The sequence below is a fragment of the Palaemon carinicauda genome, chromosome 9 (genome assembly GCF_036898095.1).
Source record: "Palaemon carinicauda isolate YSFRI2023 chromosome 9, ASM3689809v2, whole genome shotgun sequence".
NCBI lineage: Eukaryota > Metazoa > Arthropoda > Malacostraca > Decapoda > Palaemonidae > Palaemon > Palaemon carinicauda.
In genome coordinates, this window is record NC_090733.1 from 10,954,529 (window position 1) to 10,969,528 (window position 15,000).

The following is a 15,000-nucleotide window of genomic DNA, read 5'->3' on the forward strand; positions in this document are numbered from 1 at the left end:
ATCCTGAATCCTAAACGAAACAATTATTCATAATGAAAGAATGACTCATTCCCGGGTGAATTGCTTGGGGCTTACATACAAATATATACTCACACACACACACACACATATATATATATATATATATATATATATATATATATATATATATATACATATATATATATATATATATATATATATACATACATATATATATATATATATATATATATATATATATATATATATATATATATATATATATGTATATATATATTTATATATGTATATATATATATATATATATATATATATATATATATATATATATATATATATATATATATATATACGCATATATATATATATATATATATGTATGTATATATATATATATATATATATATATATATACATATATATATATATATATATATATATATATAAATATATATATATATATATATATATATATATATATATTATATATATATATATATATATATATATATATATATATATATATATATATGTATATATATATATATATATATATATATATATATATATATATATATATATATATATATATATTTATATATATGGTTAAGTTCGATTGCCATGCCTTAAGAGCTTTAGACTTTGCCTCTGAATCAGGCTGTGAGCAAATCATAAATGAAGCTACTCACAGGTCTGGTAATTGCTTGGACCTCGTATACACTGACTCCCCTGGCGTTATAACTAGTAAGGCTGGTTCTCCAGTCGGGACATCTGATCATGCCTCGATTTCATTATTAGTGAAGACTGAGCAGCCTGTCCCTGATATATCATATTCTTGAAAATTTATATGAAATCCCAAGCAGACTGGAATGGGATTTTACATGATCTTTTGTGCTTGAATTGGTCACAATTATATAATAGTGTAGATCCTGTTGTCCCTTTGAATGAGAATCTAGTCAACATAATTGATAGGCGTATCCCTTCTTGTGTACTAAGGTACCGAGTGAAGGACAAACCGTGGTTCAATGATGATTGTAGACGTGCTTTTTTGGAGAAGCAGGAGGCCTATCAACTTTGGAAGGGTAACATATCAGATTTGACCTGGAACAACTATACTCAGCTTCGAGCTTTTGCTAAGAGAGTTTATGCCTCAACTGAAAAGGAGTACAATTTAACCATAAAAGAAACACTTTCTGGTACAACTCAGGAACATAAATGGTGGTCTACCCTTAAATCTGCACTCTTCGGTGTAGATGCAACAGTTCCTCCTTTACTTAAACCAGATGGCTCAGTCACTCACTGTCCAAAGGAAAAGGCAACCCTTTTGGCTGATGTTTTTGACAGTAAACAGAGTAATGAAAAACTTGAACTTCCTCATTCCTGTTTTCCTGAGGCTAAACTAACTAGTTTAGCTTTTCGATCTCGTGAGATTAAAGCTCTGTTGGTGGACCTTGATGCTTATGGAGGTGTAGACCCAAATTGTATTTTTCCTTTGTTTTTTATAAAGACAGCAGATTTCTTAGCTCCAAAGTTATCTGTTATTTTGCGCAAGTTAGCAAGAAGAGGAGCTTTTAGCACTAGTTGGAGAATTGGTAATGTTACTCCCCTATGTAAATGTGTTTGTGGTAGCTCAAGTCCCACTGACTACCGCCCAATTTCCATAACTCCCATATTATCTAAAGTTTTTGAACGTCTTCTGGCAAAACGTCTTAATATGTTTGCTGAAGGTAATCATATATTCCCTAGTTTGCCATTTGGTTTTCGTAAAGGCCTTGGAGCATGTGATGCCCTTCTTACAATCTCCAATGCTGTACAGAAATCCCTTGATTGTGGTCGGGGAGTTCATATGATTGGCATTGATTTTAGTGCTGCCTTTGACCGTGTTAATCATGAGGCCCTTGTTTTCAAACTGAAAGAGTTGGGAGTAGGTGGGTCGTTTCTTAGCATTATCATTGATTTTTTAAGTAATAGATCTCAACGAGTTGTTGTTGATGGGCACCATAGTGATTATAGAAATGTGATATCCGGTGTTCCACAGGGTAGTGTTCTTGGCCCATTACTTTTCATACTATATACACATAACATGTGGTTTGGCCTAGAAAACAAGCTTGTTGCATATGCAGATGATGCTACTCTCTTTGCATCAATTCCATCCCCTGAATGTAGAGCTAGGGTTGGTGAATCCCTTAATAGAGATTTAGCTAGAATTAGTGCATGGTGCAAATTATGGGGTATGAAGTTGAATCCTAACAAAACTCAAAGTATGATTGTAAGTAGGTCAAGGACGGTGGCTCCTCAGCATCCGGATCTCAGTATTGATAATGTTTCTTTAAATATGTATGACTCTTTAAAAATTTTAGGTGTGATTCTCGACAGTAAATTTACTTTTGAGAAACATATAAGGTCTGTGTCTTCTTCAATTGCATAAAAAATAGGCTTATTGAGAAAGTCTTTCAAGATTTTCGATGATCAATCTATTCTGAAGAAGTGTTTTAATTCTTTCATTCTACCTGGTTTTGAGTATTGTTCTCCTGTCTGGTGTTCAGCTGCTGATTCTCATCTTAATTTGTTGGACAGAAACTTACGGTCTATTAAATTTCTTATTCCTGATCTAGATATTAATCTCTGGCACGGTCGTTCAATTATTTCATTATGCATGTTGCATAAGATTTTTCATAACTCTGATCATCCTTTACAGTCAGATCTCCCTGGACAATTCTATCCTGTTCGTAATACTAGGCAGGCAGTTAATTCTAATAGCCAGGCCTTCTTCATCACGAGGCTCAATACTACGCAGTACTCTAGAAGTTTTATTCCAGCTGTGACCAAGTTGTGGAATGATCTTCCTAATCGGGTGGTTGAATCAGTAGAACTTCAAAAGTTCAAAGTTGGATCAAATGCTTTTTTGTTGACCAGGCGGACATGAGTCTTTTTATAGTTTATTTATGACATATTTGTTTTTGATGTTGTTAATAGTTTATATATGACATGTCTGTTTTGACGTTGTTACTTATTTTAGAATGATTTATTGTTAATTTGCTCTCTTCATTTCTTTTTTCTTTTTTTTTCTTTTCCTCACTGGGCTATTTTTCCCTGTTGGAGCCCCTGGGCTTATAGCATCTTGCTTTTCCAGCTAGGGTTGTAGCTTGGATAGTAATAATATATATATATATATATATATATATATATATATATATATATATATATATATATATATATATATATATGTTTATATGATATATATATATATATATATATATATATATATATATATATATATACATATATATATATATATATATATATATATATATATATATATATGCAAAAAAATGGAAAAATGAAAATATTGAGGGAATCCTGTCTATAAATTCTTCTTTGATTCTTTGTAGAGTCCTCTGGAAGAAATCAAACCCAAAACTAAGCATCAATTCTAGGTCTTTCATGATAATGATAATTATAACACAACATAACACAAGATGACATCACCAGAATTATCAAGAGAGCAAAGAAAACAAACTGTGCGATCGATTCTATGCCAATATCTGAAGTAATTGGAGAGGGAGACTTTTCTAGTCTATCCGAAATAATAATGAGAATAGCAAATGCAAGCATTGATGAATGTAAGTTTCCTAAATCTGAGAAAATGGCTATAGTCACACCAGTTCTGAAAAATGCACTTGACTACCAGGAATTAAGCTCATATAGACCTATTTCATATCTATTCTTTGTCTCAAAAGTGCTTGAATATGTAGTTCTTGAACTTTATCTGACAACCAATCTGCTTACAGAAAACTATACTCTACGGAGACAGCCCTCTGCTCTGTTTTGAATGATATACTAGAAATGGTGGATGAAAATAAATGTGGTATCTTAATACTGCTCGATTTTAGTGCTGCTTTGATACAGTGGTGCATGAACTGCTACTACTGTCCAATGGCGTTGAAGATCAAGCCTTCGAATACCTAAAAGACTACTTAGTTGGTAGAAATTACCGTGTACAAATTGGAAACTCCAATTCATCATATGAACCCTTAAACAGAGGGGTACTCCAGGGGAGTGTACTTGGCCCAATCTTATTCTGCATCTATACTATTGGTCTATCAAAAATGCTGCAAAGGCGTGGCTTGAAGTTCAAACTATTTGCAGATGACACACAATTTTACTTCTCCATAAATGATATACATGACACTACTGAAAGTCTAAACCGAAGCCTTGATGTAGTTAGAGAATGGATGCCATTTAAACAACTAAAATTAAATGAGAACAAAACTGAATTCATGGTGATGGGTAAGAGAAACAGCGTGAGAAACTTGGGTGATATTCAAAAGAACATAAATAATGACTCGGTGACACTATCTAGTAAAGTTTGAGATCTAGGTGTATTTCTTGACTGTAACCTGTCCCTAAATGCCCAAATAAATAATGTAATAAAAACTGCTGGTTATCATCTAAGAAATATTGCGTTTATATAATAAGTACCTGGACGAAAATTCTGTAAAGAAACTTGAGGATTGACTACTGCAACTCTATCTATTACAATTTACCAAAAGTGCAACTTAAAAAATTACAAAACATAATAAACAGAGGGGTCCCAACTAAAGAAAAGATCACCCCTATACTAATCGATTTGCACTGGCTGCCGATTAAAGTGAGAATTTAATTTAAAATATGTACAATAACCCATCAAATTATCAGAACTGGTCTGCCAAAATACTCAAGAAAATTGCTTGATATTGTGCAGCCAACAAATCGTGTCGGCACGAGAATAGTTACAGATGGCTTCAAACCGTTGGAACCTAGATATATGTCTACTTTAGGCTCTAGAGCCTTTAAATATGCGACCCCGAGACTATATAATAGGCTCCCACGAAACATTCGAATGATTGAAGACATTAAGGCTATGAAGAGGAAACTGAAGACTTTCTTATATAAAAAAATAATACAACAGGGATGATTTAACAGTTAATGAACAATACGTGATCTGAAACGATAAATACTCTGAACGAACAAGGTAAAACGACAGTGGAGGTGCTGTAGGGTGTAGGGTTCTCCTGCTTTATGGGACTGGATAAGCATCCATCAAAGTAACTGAGTAAGAAAGTAAGTTTTGAATTGCATAATATTTACTTGTATGCACATGCATGGTGCATTTCTAATCTGTAAATGCTAAGATAATCTAGGAAAAATCCAGAAATATAATAAGAAATTTATCAAAATTGAAAGTAGAAAATTATGGAATATCTATGATTCTATTTACAACAGTGAGGTGAAGAAATGATGCATCAAATATAAAGTTGGGATGAGACAAAATATCTATAGATATTGATTGCAAAATAAAATATCACAGTTAAGTACCGATCTACGATGCTTCATGGTTAACTGTCCACCAAACTGGACTAAAACACTCCATGCTCCAACATATACTCAAAAATAGCTATAAATTGAGACTTCAAGAGTGGATTTTTCTTGATCAACTCCCAAGTTTTTTCTTTGAGTTCCTCCACCATCTTCGGAATATCTTCCTCTTTAATTTTGTAGCCATCTGGAATCTCCTCTTTGTGCACCACGATGATAAAGCCCATCATGACGGCAAAAATGAGCACGTACTCATGTTTCCTTCGGAACTCCCGAACGATGTCGTCGAAGGCGAAGTGTAATCTCTTCCCGGCGGAGGACATCATAGAGTTCAGCTTGTGGCTGTAAGCCTTCAGGAATAGCTCGTTTGTTTTTCGAACTTCGTCCGTCAAGCTCGTCATCATGAAATAGTTGCGGTTGGTAGCGAGTGATGCCACTTTGGACAGCTGTAGGTCAATCAGTATGACTTCGACTGGGTTCCCATCTTCGTCGTACCTGTTCAGAAAATAAAACAAAAAGGGAAATGATGATTGGAATTTCTCAGTAAAGAGGAAATGAAACCTTGAATGACATGGTTGCGTGAAAAAAGAAACTTGTATTCAAGATGCTTGTCCTATGATTTTTATAATAAGATTTGTAACAAGAGGAAGTATGTGTTATAATAAACCTCAAGAAAATGCTGACATTGAAAGAAGCATGGGTGAATATGTTTATAAAAAGTTGACCAGCCATGAGGTAGTGAGTAGGCTATGATCCACAAATCACTTTTTATTCATCTGAGTACAGTGAAAAAAGACAAATTATATCACTGATATGACATTGATGGTATTTGAATTTTAAAATTTTAGATACATAAGTGTTTCGTTAGTTATGTGCTTATCTATTAAATTTTTTTCTTTCTGGTCTTTTTAAATGTCTGGGATACATGATAATCAGTTTCTTCTCCCTGATGAGGAAATGGACATTATTAGCTAGAAGTGATATCTGTCGATACTATCATATCAGTTCTACAAATAGATTGACATTTAGGGAAATTTGATTAGAAAATTAAGATGGGCAGAAGGAAGGAGAACCCATGTTGAGTAGAAAGTTGAAAGGTGGATATAGCTAAGGGTTGAAAGGACGCTGCAAATTCCTTTTCCTAATGCCTACAGTAACCCTAGTAAGGTTCACTGATGGCATTACCATTACTTACGGAAATTTCATCAAAAGCATCTTATAGTTAGGTGAAAAGAACATTATTATTCTAGCATTCCCCATGACAAATCACAGAAAAAGGACCATTAGGGTCCAGAAGTCGAGTTAGTTTTTGGCAAACGACAATCTCGCTTTCCAGGACCCCTTTTTCTGCTTCGCTGTATCCCCCAAGACTGTGCAGTAAATCAGCCGTGGTCTGCTTGCAAGGCTCAAACATTTCAAGCAGCATCTCTTCAGAGTTTTCTGAAAAGTTGTGCCAGTCCATTAATAGGTGAGGATAGCATTCACCCAGCTTCTTGAAAGAGATTTTCTCATTCAGGAGCAAAGAAGCACCGTGAAATGTGGCCAATGCCTCTAAAAGCCTCTGTGTCTGGCATCCATGCCGATCGTCCGGTCGAACATCTTGAATCCCTTTAGTCGAAGATCTTCTATGAAAACCAGCTCTCTCCCATTTTTTTCCGAGTTATATTAGAATTTTGGGATGGGGAGTGGGTTGAGGTCATACTCGACCAAGGTTTCGTTCATAAGGCTGTCAATTTCCTTATAAATAAGTGTCTCCCTTCCGAAAAATACCTCTTGAAGGGCTTTCATGCTCTCCAAGCCTCGCAGTGGACAGAATTTCCCAACATATGTGACATTACCTTCTTTGCCTCTCAACGTGTAGGATACTTTGACTCTAGTGACGACAGTCGCATAGTTGTCGCCCTTCCCCGTGAAGTCTACAACCGACCACAACATGAGTTTCGCTTCGTTGCCTTTATTTGCTTTCAGAGTTGCTAGCACGGGACGCTCCTCGATCTGTGAGTGGAGCTCCTTCAGCCATGCTTTGTTGGACACTGAAAGAAGCGATGCATTTATGTGATAACTATTGGAATTAAAATTTTAATACAGTATACTGTATAAGAAATTATACATTAGGGAATTGCTTTCGCGAATACTTGGTACAATTGGTTGTTTATAAGCGTTTTCAAAGAATAAGTTTTATGATAAATATCATATTTCTGTCGCGTTAAAAGTTCAAGATTGAAGAGATTTGATTTTTTACCTTAGAAGCATCACGTGGATTGGCGAATCATATACGAAATGATTCATATGTAAATAAATGTATTTACTTAAAGTGCTACTTATATCTTATGATTAATATTTATAAGAAAATTATTTCATCACATTATTACATGTCTTGTTTTTTCTAAGTCTTGTTTTTCTTTCATGCTAAAAATGTTGGAATGGGCATTCATTAAACAATTTGCTTATGCTGATAGATTGATTCTATTGATTATTTCAAACATTTCCCTCAGGAATCTTGATTTCTTTATGAAGTGTGATTATGAGTATCGAAATCGACATTCAGAAATTGTCCTTAATAATTATCAAGTTCAGTAGGCAATATGATAAACTATTAAAAAAAAATAGATAAATAAAAACAGTGAAATCCATACATATGTTTTTTATTTGAATCTATAGAAATCTAAAAAAGCTACGTTTACATAACTTGTACAGATCTAATTAGGAATATGCATAAACCTGTAGAACAAAACTTTGACCCCTTTTAGAAATTGAACATTCAAACAAGATCAGGATGCATTCGGGATGATTACAAAATGACCTCTTAAAAGTATTTTTTTTTTTATGTTACCACAAATTCATATCAAGAAGCTCTCCTACCGCAGAATTTCCTCGAATATCTACTATGAAAGTTATTTGATTGAACTAAACTCCCTTGATATATTTTCTTCTGGCTAATAAGTTTATAAGCATCTATTGTTACAAGAAATGTTGCCATAAAATTTGTACCTATAGGGTTCCCCTACCCCATAATTTCTTGAATATTCTACCACTAACGCTTTTTGGTTCAACTTAATATTAGTTCACTAACTACGGGGTATTTTTCCAATGAGTTTAAACGCATCCGTTACCCATTTTCAATAAGCATCACTGAAACCTGATAACAACGTTATATGAGACGAATGTACTGTACGTAGTCGTGAGGTTTGTATCCTTGGAGGGAATGTTATGGTAATGACATACATTTCGAGATAGTGTTGTTTTCAATTTCAGTGTCGACACCTTAGTCTTCTTAGTAGATCAAGATTTGATTGAATTCACTTCGCAGATGTAAGATTTAAAATTTCATCATTAAAATAATATTACGTTTGACAATATTTTTACAAATTGGAATCTCAGAGGAGTTTTCCCAGTTGATATGTTGATGTTGTTGGAGTATTATAGCCAACACTTGTTGTTGGCACGGGCCTTTCCCTTGGTTGGCCCGTAGTTAACCAATTGATAAAATGGTTAAAATCTTTACAGTGAACAAACTGCACACGTGACATTTGTCCAGTTCTAACTGCACGACAATATTGTTTGATACGGTTATTAAGTCGTTTTCCAGTTTGATTCAAATATTTCTTGCCACACCCAGCACATGGAATCCTGTAAATAGATCCATTATTCTGTTTTGGGGAATTATTTATCAAGATGTTCCTCACTGTTCCTGAACTTTTAAAAACAACATTTACCTGCAAAATCCTCGATAAGTCATTTATGTGAGGAAATTTGTCATTGTATGGAAATGCCAGAACATTCTCATTCTTAAAAGGTTCCTTATTCTTACAGGAATGAAATATATATAATAATCTAATATATATATATATATATATATATATATATATAAATATATATATATATATATACATATATATATATATATATGTATATAGATATATATATATATATATATATATATATATATATATATGTGTGTGTGTGTACACACATATATATATATATATATATATATATATATATATATATATATATATATATATATATATATTTACACATATAAATATATATATATATATATATATATATATATATATATATATATATATATATATATGTATATATATATATATATGTATATACATATATATATATATATATATATATATATATATATATATATATATATATATATATATATATATATATATATATAAATTAATAAATGAATATACAAATATGCATATATATGTATATATATATATATATATATATATATATATATATATATATATATTTTACATATAAATTAATAAATGAATATACAAATATGCGTATATATATATATATATATATATATATATATATACATACATATATATATATATATATATATATATATATATATATATGTATATATATATATATATATATATATATATATATATATATATATATATATATATATATATATATATATATATATCAGGTCACGCTCAGCAGCATTGTCAGATATATAAACTACTCAGTCTCTCTCCATCCCGTGGGAAGGGGAAAGGGAGTGCCATACCCTGTCACGAAGGGGTACATGTGTGTGCATATCTATCTGAATATTTAGATATCATTTTTAACGGGTTGCGTAAACACATAATAAAAACATAATAATAAATGATAATAACAGAAAGAATTGATTGATTGATTGATTTAAAGTTTTCTGGCATTCTGACATCAACAGTAGGTATAAAAATTAAAACTACTATTACTACAACAACTAATAATAATAATAATAATAACAATAATAATAATAATAATAATAATAATAATAATAATAATATTTTATTCTTAGGTATTAATTCCTTATTTTGATATAAAATGTTGATTTGCTACAACACCATCATCCACAATAATAGTAATGATAACAGTAATGGCAATGATAATAGTAATGTCATTAAAAAGGGCGTGTGCTGGTCAATATTCTTTCAACGAAAAACCAAGATAGGCATATGTTATCTATAAGTATTGAACATTACTTAAAAAAGATAAGAATTTAGCTTTACAAATATGAAGTATTATTGTGTATAAACAACTTTTTCATTGAAAAAAATGTAAATTCATTGAAAAGAGGAGAGAAAAAATATGATAATAGTTATGGCCAACGCATCACTTTTAATATTTGTTAATCTTTCTTAAAAAAAATGTGTATTTTACGCACACATTAACTTATAATGACTGATTGATAGTCTTATGCATGTCTGATTCTATGAATCAATGAAAAAAAAAAAAATATTTTTTCATAATTTTAGCTACTTATGTTGCTTAGATTTATTGTTGAACGCGTAGCTGGAATTGTCGATTTTTTTTTCTTTTGATCTCCGAAAAATGTGGTTTTGATCTATTGATAGCAGACAGATCGATATGCTGGTGAATTCTTGATAACAAATTTGAAAATAACTAGGTAAGGTAAGTACATCACTGGCAGGCCAAGAGTAAATATCATAGTCCAATTTGCTTGCTACATTACTGAAAGGGGCAATATTAAAATTTAAGCATCTTCATTACGAAAACACTTAGAAACTTTCAACAGATCTAAGGAGCCGTCTAGAAGTAGCAAACAATTGGGGACTTTCTTAACAGCTCTACTAACCCTCGTGAAAAGATTAAATGAGTTAAATCTCTCCTGACATGAATAGTTACTTCTACTACACTTGTGACAATTATCATCATATTAGCATTAGATAACAGTAGCATATAATTCAATGACTTTAATATTTCATGATTTATGATCTCCTGGTTTAATTAAATATAGTTTAAAGAAAATATTTCCATTTAAGGATTGGTATTTATTACCTACCACTTCAGGTCAATTCCCTGAATTATTTAGGACTAATAGCTACTTCATTTTACAATAATCTTGATTAAAATTTCACAAGAATTGTAAATTTGTAGATTGAGATTTATTTCTAAGAATCATAGCAAATAAACAAAATATCGTCATGGCACACATTATTAAGATATATAGAAATACCAACACTCTCATACCCGCACACACATTCATATATATATATATATATATATATATATATATATATATATATATATATATATATATATATATATATATATATATATATATATATATGTATATATATAAAGAGAGAGAGAGAGAGAGAGAGAGAGAGAGAGAGAGAGAGAGAGAGAGAGAGAGAGAGAGAGAGAGAGAGTATATATGCACATATATGTAATTAAGTCATATATATGTTTACATATTTTTATTATTATTTTTGTCAGTAGGTTTGCCGGGCACTAGCCACCCATTGAGATATTACCACTAGATTGTTATTGGGTTCATTTAATGGCCAGACAGTACTAATTTGGATATATCTCTTTGGTTACGGCTCATTTTTCCTTTACGAGTACATACACTCGATAGTCTGGCCTATTCTTTCCATCCTCATACACGTGATAACACTATGCTCAAGACTACTGCACTGTATTTTTTTAGTGGCTACTCTCCTCTTGGTAAGGGTAGAAGATACTCTTTAGCTATTGTAAGAAGCTCTTCTAGGAAAAGGAAATCCCAAAATCAAACCATTGTTCTCTCATTTGGGTAGTGCATAGACTCTTCCACTGTCTTGTGGTAGAGTTCTCTTGCTTGAGGGTACACTCGGTCATGCAGATCTATTTTATTTCTCTTTCTTTTGTTTTTAAGCTTTCTTAGTTTATATATGAAAGATTAATTATTATGTTGTTACTGTTCTCAAAATACTTGTTTGATCTTTCATTACTTCCTCTGTAGATTGCTTATTTCCTTATCTATTTTCCTCACTGCGCTACTTTTTCCTGGTGGAACCCTCGGGCTTATAACATCCTGCTTTCCTAACTAGAGTTATAGCTTAGCTATTATTATTATTATTATTATTATTATTATTATTATTATTATTATTATTATTATTATTATTATTAGCTAACATACAACCCTAGTTACAAAAGCAGGCTTCTATAGGCCCAAGGACTCCAAAAGGAAAAATAGACCAGTGAAAAAAGGACACAAGGAGATGAATAAATGTCCAGAGAAGTAATGAACAACTACGAGTAAACTGAAATACCTTAAAGGCAGTAACATTAATATATACAGTATATAACTGTCGTGGGTATACATAATACTTTTAGAAGGATATTATAAAAGACAAAAATATCTCTTCCCAGTGTGAGCAGCTAGGCAGGACGAGATTCGACTTTAGCCCTGTTTGGGCAATCCTGTCATCTCTTCATTTTCGTCAGCATTTTGGAAGTAAACCAAACCTCGCCGAGAGCGCCTACCATGATAAGAAAACTGTCTTGTTTGACCAAGATGTCATCGTCTTAATTAGTAGAGCCAGAATATTTTGAGAAACCGAGCCTGAGGGAAATCCTTGTTTAGGATATATGTCATCATGGAAGGACACGTGCTGCCCTTTTGTTACAACTTAACACGTGGCCCAGATTGCATCAGAAATTTCTTCTAGAAGCTTCCATGGCGTGATCGAAGTGGGCGTTTTTGAGGAAGCCAATAGAGAGGCAGAATTGTTAAAAAAGAACGCCTTCTATGGAGATGACCACTGCCCACTGTAATTAACTCCGCCCATACATGGGTATATAAACTTCAAGAAGATATTGTCCAAGAGAGATAGGACAGGCTATAAGATTATAACCTTCCCTTCAGACAACAGAAGCCTATCTCCAAAAAATCCTGTTATGGCCGAGAAGAAGAGACAAATTGAAGCATCCAGCCCTTCCTGCTTGTGACGAGAAGTAGCCGACACTGCCAGCAGCCTGCCTTTTTTCAACAGTATTATCAAACTCCTGTGAGAAGACCTCTGATGTCCCTTCTTGATGCCGCCTTTTTTGTGACGTTTTCGAATCCGGTCATCGTCCCAGTTTCATCTGAACTTCAGCCACCCTTCTGCAACGTTCTCAAGCCTTACTTTAACAGTATCATCAAATTCTTGGAAGAAGACCTCTGATGTCCCTTCTTCATGCCACCCTTTTTGTGACGTTTTTGAATCCGGTCATCGTGTCAGTTTCATCTGAGCTTCAGCCGCCCTTCTGCAACGTTCTCAAGCCTGAAGTCTCCGTACTAGTATCATCTCAACAGCTGCAGAAAGCTATTCCGTAAGTATTTCTACCTTACTGACTGTTCCCCTTTTCTATTGGTGTTTGATTGATTGGATTTTTTAGTTAAAGTAACCGAAGAAGTAACATTAATTTTCTTTGTAAGTTTATATTCATTTCCCATGTTTTAAGGGTTATTGTTGTAAACATTTATTTTACTTATTAAAAGAACCTGTAACGATTTTGAGATCGTAGCAATAACTCTTTGTTATATAAACTATACAAATATAAAAGAAAAGAGGATAAAGAATAAGATAGAATAGTGTGGCCGAATGTACCCTCAAGCAAGAGAACCCAAGACAGTGAAAGCCCTTGGTACAAAGGCTATGTCACTACCCAAGACTAGAGAACAATGGTTTGATTTTGGAGCGTCCTTCTCCTACTGTATACTCAGTTTTTATAACCGAGGTACATTTGCACTCACTCCAGGGATGCTCTTTTTGCTCGGAAATGTTTCCTACTAGCTGATTAGTTGCAAGTATTTTGTCCGAACAGCATCACTCTTTTCAAATAAATACTAAGTAGTGTGTATTGAAACTTATTTACTAACCTCAATTTCTCCCTCAGATAAAAGTTTTGTTAATAAATAATGTTAATGAATAAATAGATTACAAAGTATTGCGACGCAACTCTATACTTAGTAATAACACTCGCCGACGTCAACGACAGCAGTTTTGATGTATGCTGCATAATTACATAACTTTTCCCATATTTTATCCAATTGGGATATATTACACAAAACATAAGAAAATAACATGTTATTACCTTTCTTTGAATACCAGAATCTACCAAAGCATGGAATAAGTAAAACACGTTATTGATGAAAATTACGGGGAGGTGAAAGGAATAGCCTACTTTCAAATACCGAGGCGGAATGTAAGGTAGGGTGAGGGGTATCGGGGTTTAACTCGGTGGAATTGTGAATTCGTTTAATTGTGATTTCCATGTAATTTGTGGAACACTACAGTGACCTCAAATCTATACCCTTTCTATACGGGCTTACATACTAGATTTATGATATTTCAAGCCTTCATCAGATATTCTAACACAGTTACGGTTTTAAAAGAAATAATAAAGAAAAAGTTTTATTACTTTTAAAAAAAATATGAATAATATGGGTAACCTTACTTTTTGCGCCTTGTTTGGCTAAAAGGAGAATGACTTAGACCTCTCTTCTCTTTCAGCCAATCGAGGACACTAAATTGTTTATTCTGTCAAGAATTATAGGTAAGATAAGACTAAAATATTTATTTTCTGTAGATATTTCAGTTAGGATAATATTGATAACCTTAGTGCTGGATAAAGTGAGACAGAACTAAAGTTAATAAGTCTTTTTGATTGTGAGTAAACTAATCTGCAAAATGCAAAGCACCATTTGGAATTTGATTTTTTATTTGATAATCTTATTCTTTTGGTTCATACGAAATATATTTAGGAACTGGAGAGTGCGTTGTCTTAGGTATCGCAATAAGAACAACCCATGTATGCAGTAGAGCTGTTTTATAAGGACTTTAAAATAGTTTAGTT

The 15,000-nt window shown here is 32.5% G+C and overlaps 1 pseudogene; it reads right to left on the bottom strand.

Moving 5' to 3' along the window:
• Positions 1 to 5,381: 5,381 nt before the first annotated feature.
• The window catches only part of LOC137646271 (uncharacterized), a 17,556-nt pseudogene continuing 7,937 nt past the window's right edge, over positions 5,382 to 15,000 (bottom strand).